This window comes from Zea mays, chromosome 4, assembly GCF_902167145.1.
Source record: "Zea mays cultivar B73 chromosome 4, Zm-B73-REFERENCE-NAM-5.0, whole genome shotgun sequence".
Classification (NCBI taxonomy): Eukaryota; Viridiplantae; Streptophyta; class Magnoliopsida; order Poales; family Poaceae; genus Zea; species Zea mays.
Genome location: NC_050099.1, coordinates 61,885,760 through 61,891,890, shown reverse-complemented (window position 1 = coordinate 61,891,890; position 6,131 = coordinate 61,885,760). Strand labels below are relative to the sequence as shown.

General features: G+C 41.1%; 1 long non-coding RNA gene across 1 annotated transcript; it reads right to left on the bottom strand.

Annotated features, from left to right (window-relative positions):
• Positions 1 to 907: 907 nt before the first annotated feature.
• LOC103653303 (uncharacterized) lies at positions 908 to 2,254 on the bottom strand. The gene is made up of 4 exons (XR_002268721.1): positions 1,684 to 2,254; positions 1,457 to 1,593; positions 1,055 to 1,120; positions 908 to 965 (listed from the first exon to the last, which is right to left on the bottom strand). It is a non-coding gene; the product is annotated as an uncharacterized lncRNA (long non-coding RNA).
• Positions 2,255 to 6,131: the final 3,877 nt, after the last annotated feature.

Sequence of the window (6,131 nt, the reverse complement as noted above, 5' to 3'; positions counted from 1 at the left end):
CCATCTTTGTGCTAGCCGATCAACTTCCAGTGATGAACATTAAGTTCAAAAATATACACAACCAACCTCATGGTAACTATCAAAAATCAAACTTCATCAGTAGTTCTGTACAACTCATAATACTTGCTTCCAAAGCTAAGAGTCCACTTTCTTGAGAAGTGAGTGTGGTAGTAGACTTCTATTTCCTGAGATAGATGATGTAACAAAGGTTAATACTACAATTTGCAGTTAAGTACCTGATCATCCATAAGAAGGTTTGCAGTCTTCAACTCCATATGAACAATATTAATCCGATGGAAGTAATTCATTCCATTGGACACATAAGATGCAATTCTAGTCATCCGGCAGCTGAAAAATTCCTCGTCTATTGTAAAGGATGTCAAAAATACTGCCTCCAGGCAAGAATTCTGGCAATAAGAAATGGAAAAGAAATAAAGAGCTAATACAAGTGATGCTCCAAAGTACAAATGCAAGAGAATCTAAGCTACACTGTGAAAATAGAAAACAACTATATACCTACAACAATACACAAAACATGAGGTCTCGTGCATGCACCGAAAAATTGCACATCATTTTTGTGACAAATATTTCTACAGAATTAGGTGTAAACATGGTTGGAGAAAGTGACAATAAATCATTCCTTAAACCCATGGTCAGTAAACTCAAATGGCATGAATATGAAACACAAAAATCTTAAATTAGCATCATGTTACTTCCCATATGAGAAGTCATTACACCGAATTCAATTTGCCTGGGCAACCATAAAATATGATGGAACATCATTCTAAAATGTTGTATCATGAAGTGACTTTTACACAATTTTCTTAGTCCTAGCATAAGTAAAGCTCATCACTCACTTCATTATGTAAACTTCCTATGCAAACTCACGCATCATATCAACACTAACCTGCTCAAGCTCAAGTACTTTGATACTGACATCTTGATTGCAGTACGTCCCATGGTATCTGATGGCACATCAAAAGGTCGATTACATATAAATAAGAGTTACATCTAGGCCATATGCTACCAAGTAGTAATAGAGAATCTATCATACCTCTGGGCCTTGTCTTGCATTCTCTAAAGGTGAACCCATAATCATAGCCTGCAGTGGCTCTACCACCTAGAATTTAAATAAAACTGTTAGCCAGTTTGTCAGAAATCTATTTACCCTAGCTACAAATTTCAGTGTAAAGATTACAAAGGTAAAATAAAACTGTTTGAATATGCTTCAAATAAGGATCATCACAAAGCTGCAATGCTTAGGTTTTGTAAGGGATTTGGATTTATTTTTTGGTACATTAGACTTGTCCACTTCAATTTGTTTGAGAGCATTAATAGAAAAATTAACTATAGAGCTATCGTTTCCCAACATAAAAACCTATGTTGCCGAGCCTATTTGAGCATGCAGCATTAGATAGAGAATTTATGTTAGGGAGGGAATTTGAATTTGATGTACCAAAGGTTTACTGAGGAGTTGGTGAGGGCGAGTTTGTCTTGTTCTTAAAGACAACCACCTTCACCATGTCAATCTGTCCATCCAGATTCCAAGCAGCAGCCATTTTCATAGCCTTGATAGTATATCCTCATATGCATCTGATATGTCATACAAAGTGGGGGTGTTAATGTGTGGACTTCTTCTAAATTTATAAATATGAGCCTCACTAGAATGGAGAAAGGGATAACCTGCTACTATTTTTTGTGACGAGCCTATTCGCCAGGTCACTAAAGATCTGGTCTAGTCCTCATCTAAAACAATCTTCCTGTTGAGTGGTAAGTGAATCAGGACATCGAACATAATTTCCTTGTGAGAAGAATGTAGTATCAGCAGATATTTACTGAATTTCTATATTTATGTAGAGGCAATTACAGCTTAATAGTCAAGATATTAACAATTGCAAACAACAATGAAAATCAGTAGATAAGCGACTCATATCAACTGTTAGCATGTAAGAATAACAAAGGTTGTTCACTGACAAAGCTATATAACTCATGTTGATTTATGTTTGAGAAGTTGTGGTAGTGATGCCTACAGCCAGCTTCATTATAGGACCTCATTCTGAAAAGGTAGTTGGATTTAAGTATCTGATTCACGACATCTGATTCTTTAGGAATCTGCGGCCTAGAAAAATACTCTGCAATAAGATTGTACAGTGTCTCAGTCATCACAATTAATAGTACATAATACCATCACAATGTTCACAATTAAATGATGTCCTAGGGGATAATATATAAGCTGACCCTCCATGGCATATCAGTTGTGCCAACAAAAGAGGAAGGAGAGTGTCAGAGTAACTAACCAAGCTCCTCATGCTTTGCCTTCATCAAGAACTGAGTCCTTCTGCTTTGCCTTTGCATTCATCAATATCTCCAGGAGGAACTTCATTTCTGACAATTCTAGAAGCTCTTCTCCAATAAGATGATGATCCAGTTTATACTGAAGACAAAGGCATGCGTCAGAAAGGTATAAAAATGTGTTTGACAATATTCAGTATTTAAGACAATCTAAACACATTTATTCAAATTTTGACACTAAAATATTTTTATATCGAAGTTTTGAGCATATCTTCTCAACAAGTTTTCTAACTAGAATCTTCAAGTAAAGCACATGCCATCACCACAACTAATAGACCCAAACACCAGGGACTCCAAAACACTTGCAAGTGAGGCCTCAGCCTGCAGTAGTTGGTCTATGGATAAACGATCTGCCAATGTTTCTCAAACAAGAGCTTTTGTACACGTAGCTGACTGCGAGCCCTCTTCACCTAAATCGTCATCATGGCAAACATCTCCAGATAGTATCCAGAATCTTGAACTCGCCCCTGGTCGTCGTATTCCATCTAGTGGATCAGGAGAACCCAGGGCAGCTGGAGCTGAATGTATGCTTGGAATATTACTTTCAAAATTTGTAAACACATAAATCTTTGAGCTTATAATCGGAGAAGAAAATTCAAAGACTGAAGCTGCACACCATAACAGCATAAACAACAAGCACCTTGTGTGCATTCGAGGTGCGATGTGGCTAGCACTCTGCAATTCAAAGCCATTGAGAACAAGAAATTGCTGTAATAGCTCTGTGCATAATTACGTCACATCCTTGCTACATAGGTCCCCCTATTGAATTAATGAAACAAACTATAAAAAATCTATCAAATAATAAATTCAAGGTTAGAGGACAGCGACTAAGAGCTTTTTGTTAAGAGTTTAACATACAACCAAATACACAGGACATGTCTAAAAACTTGTATTCTAAAATCATATGTTAACAGTAATTTAATGCATGCTGGAAAACATTCCAAACCGTATAGATAAAATGGTCCACCAAGAAGTAAAAAAACAACCAATAGTGCAGGTTAGTCCCCAAACATGCCAGATCTGCATTCTAGCACTAAATTTAGTGACATATAAACTTCATTGTTCATAAATAAGTGAGTAACAAGAAAAAGAACAGAATAAATTTTACAGATAAAACACCTGAAACGTAGTAACAGCCAGTTTGGCCACTAAACCGGTAGAGGTCTGAGTGCAGCTCGCATGCTTTAGGGCTTCTTTTAGCTGCCATTTTGCACAGTAAGCAGCAAACATACAAAGAATCCAATGTACACTTAAATGGCAGATAAAGGCATTAGTCATGATGGGTTTCATGATGAGCAGATCTAGCATTGCTGCTCGCAAGCTACAACCCGGGCCCATCCTCGGCATACTGATCTTGCCCTCATCAATCTTGATCAAAGAATGTTGCAAGACACAACTATAAACACAACAGCGAGTAATTCAGTAAGAGCTTTCAGGCATTGTTGCTTGAGTATCTTAACTAAAATACAATAGAGAAGGCAGGTACATTAAACCTCAACTATGAATGTACGAAGGCACAATAGAAACATGTACTTTTCCCATGAAAATAAAGAAACCTGCTCTCGATAGTCTCTCCATGAAGCTCGCAACCGTGAACCCACTTGACCTGAGCAACCTGCCCACCCTCTTGCAAAAAGATGTGAGTTCAAACATTCCCCTTCATAGCATGTCCTACGAAATGAGTAGCTAGCTGTACTCACACATAGCGCTCCCCCTAGCAAAACAAAATCTAGATGTTCCAAGCCTGCGGCCCTTCAGCAAGCTTGCTCTTCTCGCTGGAGAGCTCCAGCCCGGGGTTCCCGTTTGGAGGATAAGGGGACGTGTTCCAGTCGTTTGTCCCGAATGGCCTAGAGAGCCCCGTCCCCATTGCTTGATTTCATTCGTCACCACATCAATGAAGAAGAGGAAGTCCTTTCTGTCGTCGCCGGTGGCCATCGTGATGACTGTCTGTTAATACTGCTACTCGTATGGCAATTTAATCTTTGTGCTGATTTACGTGGAGTTGTAATTGGGCTGTTAAGCCGGGATTTGGGGTGTCAATGTGGCTAATTAGCCTTGTAATAGTGGGCCGGCCTTATTAGCTTGACTATAAAAGCTGTAACCTGGAGCGGATTTGAGAATAAGAAAGAAATAGAAACAGAATCCCAACAAACTTATCTGTGAGTTTGAGCGCTTTCCTTCTGTTCCTCTCCCTTGCTGGATTTGGCGCGGCTCACGTCGCCGGAGTTGCGCATCGGCGGCAACGGGCGGTGTCATCTGGTATCAGATTCGGGGTCGGCTGCGTCTTCATCATCTTCCACGCGCTGTTCCTCGTCTTTGGCGGTTCGTGGGCGACTTCTTCTTCTGCTGGGTCCATCCAGTTCATCACTACGGCGCCCGCAACCAAACCATCGGTACAGACTCGTTTGGTGTTACAGGCTATGGCGGATGGGGAGCGGGTTAGTCAAGAGAATTGGAGTCGTGTTATTGAGACATTGGAGGGAGTGAGTAGCAGGTTGAAGGATGTGGAGAGGGTGCAGCAACAAATCATGATGCGGACGGAATTAGCGGCATCAGTTGCTGAACAGGCTGCGAAGGAGAGAAATGATTTGGGTCTTAAATTGGAGGAGACTGGAAGGGTAGTAGCACAGATGAGGTTGGAACAGTTGGGGAAGGAATTAGGTGAATCTTCTGGGGTTCTGGTTCACCATCATTGGAGGTGCAGCATAGTGGGTCTCTGTATACGAGAGGTCGTCATCAGAAGGAGGTGGAGGGTGGTAGAGCTTTCAAAGGTGATTCAGGGAGGATGCAGGGAGAAGACAGACAGTCTTTGGATCCACATTATCAGGGTTTACCCAAGTTACCTTTTCCCAGGTTTTCAGGGGGTGATCCTGTAGTATGGTTGGATCAATGCATGGAATATTTTACCACTTACAGGGTTTCCAATGCTATGTGGGTGTCTGTTGCTTCTATGAATTTGGAACATGTTGCAGCCTAGTGGTGGCAGTATCACAAGTTGAGGCATGGGTTCGGTGGTTGGCAGGAGTTTACTTCAGCTGTGGTTGCTAAGTTTGGTGCTAATGCTTATCCTAAAGCATTGAGGAGGTTGTTGGCTTTGAAGCAAACTGGTACACTGGATTCTTATGTGTCAGAATTTGAACAGGCCAGATATGGATTAGCTGTTCATAACTCGGAGTTTGATGAGACATTCTTTGTTACCTATTTTGTGCGAGGCCTTAAGTATGAATTGCAGGATGTGGTGCAGGTTCAAACACCTTCTACGGTGGACCGTGCTATTCACTTGGCTCAGCTTCAACAGGAGGTGTTGGAGCGCACTAAATTTTGGGGACAACGGTCAGGGTTGTCTATGCATGTGAAACAACCTGTGGTTGGCCAGAAAACAGATGACCAAGGACCCGGGGCAGATCTCACAAGAGCACGACAACTTAGGGATTTCAGGAGACTTAATGGGTTATGCTATGCTTGTGGGGAAAAGTTTGAGCCTGGTCATATTGCCAAATGTGCAAAGCGTGGAGCACTGCAGCTAAATGTAGTGGCTACTGAGGATATGTCTGAGATATTGTCTGATGATACATTACAGCAGTTGGCACAAGAAGATGAAGTTAAGGAGTTGTGTTGTCATTTATCTGTGCAGGCTCTAGCTGGTACATGCAGTATTAACAGTATGAGGATTCGAGCGGTAGTGCAGAAATAGTTGACGTTGATGTTGGTGGACTCAGGCAGTTCGACCAGTTTTGTGAGTAGTCATGTGGTGCATCAGTTGGGATTGGCTGTTCAAG